Here is a 2885-nt window from a genome sequence, read left to right as displayed (position 1 = left end):
CTGTATATAAACAGTACACTACAATGAGTAAAGACTAAAGTTTATAAAGTTTTTTTGAAGCCATGTTTCAATATTGTCACATTCAAGAAATACTCATATAAATTAAATCAGAAATGTACGTAAGAAATAATTACTTTGTGAGTCTAGAAATGACCAAAGCCCAGGCTATGCAGTAGTAGGGGAAGTATCTATATAGATCTATAGAAATCTTGAAGATCTGATGTATAATCTAAGGCAATTATACATGTGCTGAAACAGATTAACCATCCTAAATGTTTACAATAAACCTCCGGAATCTTCCACTCTAAACTCTAATTAACCTCTGGTTATGTAATCAATGAATGGAAATAGGATCATTTTGGCACTACCCATCCGTTCCCTCCCTTGATTTCGAGCTGCGTGGACGTGTTTACAGATATATTTCAATAAATTTGAATTAGACTGCAATTTCTCAACACTGAAAAATGTAAGTAGATCTAGAGTTTTTTACTTTAATCTTTAAAATAAACTTTTAATATATTAATGTATTTAAACCTGCACGGAATAAGTGTTTTAAATCCTGTTATACTATCCACGTGACCAGGTCATGTGATTAATACAAAATGGCGGATTGGTAATGGAAAATACTTTGATGTTTTCAGGTAAACAAGCCGGAATGAATTCGATTTTTGTAATGAAATTAAAACCATTTAATTATATTAAAATATGATATGTGCATAATTTTACATCTGAATTTATTGTGATAACTGCAAAAAATCTTTGATAAGTTGCAAGTTAGTACAAACTGACAAACTACAATTAGCACTGTTAAGCTCATACAATCTGCTCTGAGTAATAAATAGGTAATTTATATTAATATGTTTGGTAGTGGTATACGAAACTTTGTGTAAATTTCATTTAAAGTGTAACTTCGCATTAAGCACAAATTACTTTACCCGACTGCAAAATTGTTTTTATTTCATTTCAGACAGCAAATTTATGTCTAATTGGAGAGCAATGTTTGCCGTGTTATGTCTCACACTTTGTCTCAGGAAGTTGCCATAGAATACAACTGGGTTGGAAAAGGCTTGAAAAAACATTCGAAAAACTTAGACTTAAAACAGTCATATTAGGTTTGTATTTTTACTTTTTCAAAGTTGATTTCACCGGTGCTAAAAATTCATTTTACACCGTGGGTGTAAGATATGACTCGTGTGTTGTAAATGATCATCATGACTCTGTTTGCATTTTGACAGAATTATGCCTCTTTTAAACTTGAAAATTTTAGGTTAAAATTTTTAATTATGTCAAATATCTCTGTTACTATTAAATCTATTGACTTGTAATTTAAAATATTTCTTTACTATCAAAGTCTTATCCCTTAGCTCTGTTTTCAGTTTTTCAGCTTTATTTGCCTTTAAACTAGTTAATTCTAATTAGTAGTGTATATTTAAATAAAATCAGTAAACTGTATAAATTTCAGATGCTGTAAGAGGAAGTAGACAGGGGTCTACTCATAATGAAATCGAGAAGACAATGAAGGAGTGGCTAAGATAAGCCAAGGATATGGGAGGCGGGCGGAGGAAGAGACTGACTAAAAAGTTGCAACAACAAAGAGAAGAAAATGAAAATGATATGTGAACAACATTTAGAAATAAATTGTAGTAATTAGAATATTTTATGTTCTTTTATTTTACGGTCTCTCTGAATTCTAGGAGACATGCTGTTTTTGGTCTTGTCATCTGACGGCCAGCGTTAGTAGTAAGAAACAAGTAATTGGGCCAATGGAGGGCCAACAATAAGAGTAGGAAACAAAGTGATAGGCCAACTGAGAGCCAACTTAGATAGTAGAAAATAAGGCTTTGGGCCAACGAAGGGCCAATGTTTATTATAGGAAACCAGTCAGTGGGCCAACGGGGGGCCAACAATAAGAAGGGAAATCAGTTGTTGGGCGAACAGAGGGCCAACGATATGAAGGATAACCAGTCATTGGGCCAATGGAGGGCCAACGATAAGAGTAGGAAAGCAGTCGTTGGGCCAACCATATACCAACCGTTGGCCCAACGTTGCCCCAATTAGCAAATTGACATTGGGCCAACGTTGACATTATGTGTTGGGCCAACAAAGCAAATGTAATTGGCCCAACGTTGGGCCAACTACTGTCTGCTATCTGGGGGAATTGGTCTGTTATTTTGTTATATTTCAGCGTTTTAAAAATATCTTGCCATATTTTATTAAATACAAACAATTCAAATGATAGTTAATAATATTTATTGTAATCTATTACAAAATAAACAAGGTGATCTATGATTTCTTCCATACTACCGAATTGACGAGCAATTACCGGAATCGGCTTCACTTCGTCTAGGATTACTGGAATCGGTTCTAATTTTGTTATAAATGTGAACTTAATATTATCATTATCATTTATTTTTGCATGTATTTACAAACATTATCATTTATCTTTTATGGAATAATGCAATATTGTCTTTACATTATATTTTTCAGGACATTGCTAACAGAGGATTGTTTGAAATGACGGATAACAATAGGTCAGTTTAGTCTTTCTTTATGTTTGCATAACTCGATTCTTTATTTCATAAAGTAGTCGATTTATAATTACATGCAATAATTTTATTTGAATCTTTATTTAAACAATACAAATTTTTATTTTTTTTGGGAAAAAAAAAATTTTTTATTTAAAAAAAATTTTCCCCAAATAAATACCTTTTTTAAAATTTAAACAACCATTATTTATCAATAAATCTTTTACCTTCTTACCCCTTTTTAAAGCACCCCCAAAATATACCCCAAAATTAAAAGGGACCCCCTTTTTTGGTTATCCACCCCAAAAGCTAATTTCCAAAACCAATTAATTTTCGAAAAATTTTTTTTGGTAATCCAAA

The 2885-nt window shown here is 32.0% G+C and overlaps 1 long non-coding RNA gene across 1 annotated transcript; it reads left to right on the top strand.

Annotated features, from left to right (window-relative positions):
- The first annotated feature begins 583 nt into the window (after window positions 1-583).
- LOC132749684 (uncharacterized) lies at window positions 584-2062 on the top strand. Its single transcript, XR_009628456.1, has 3 exons — window positions 584-641; window positions 968-1112; window positions 1463-2062. It is a non-coding gene; the product is annotated as an uncharacterized LOC132749684 (long non-coding RNA).
- The last annotated feature ends 823 nt before the right edge of the window (window positions 2063-2885 follow it).

This window comes from Ruditapes philippinarum, unplaced genomic scaffold (genome assembly GCF_026571515.1).
Source record: "Ruditapes philippinarum isolate M1 unplaced genomic scaffold, ASM2657151v2 ctg3722_1_1_1_1, whole genome shotgun sequence".
In the NCBI taxonomy this organism is placed as follows: Eukaryota; Metazoa; Mollusca; class Bivalvia; order Venerida; family Veneridae; genus Ruditapes; species Ruditapes philippinarum.
This window is presented reverse-complemented; position numbering and strand designations above follow the sequence as displayed.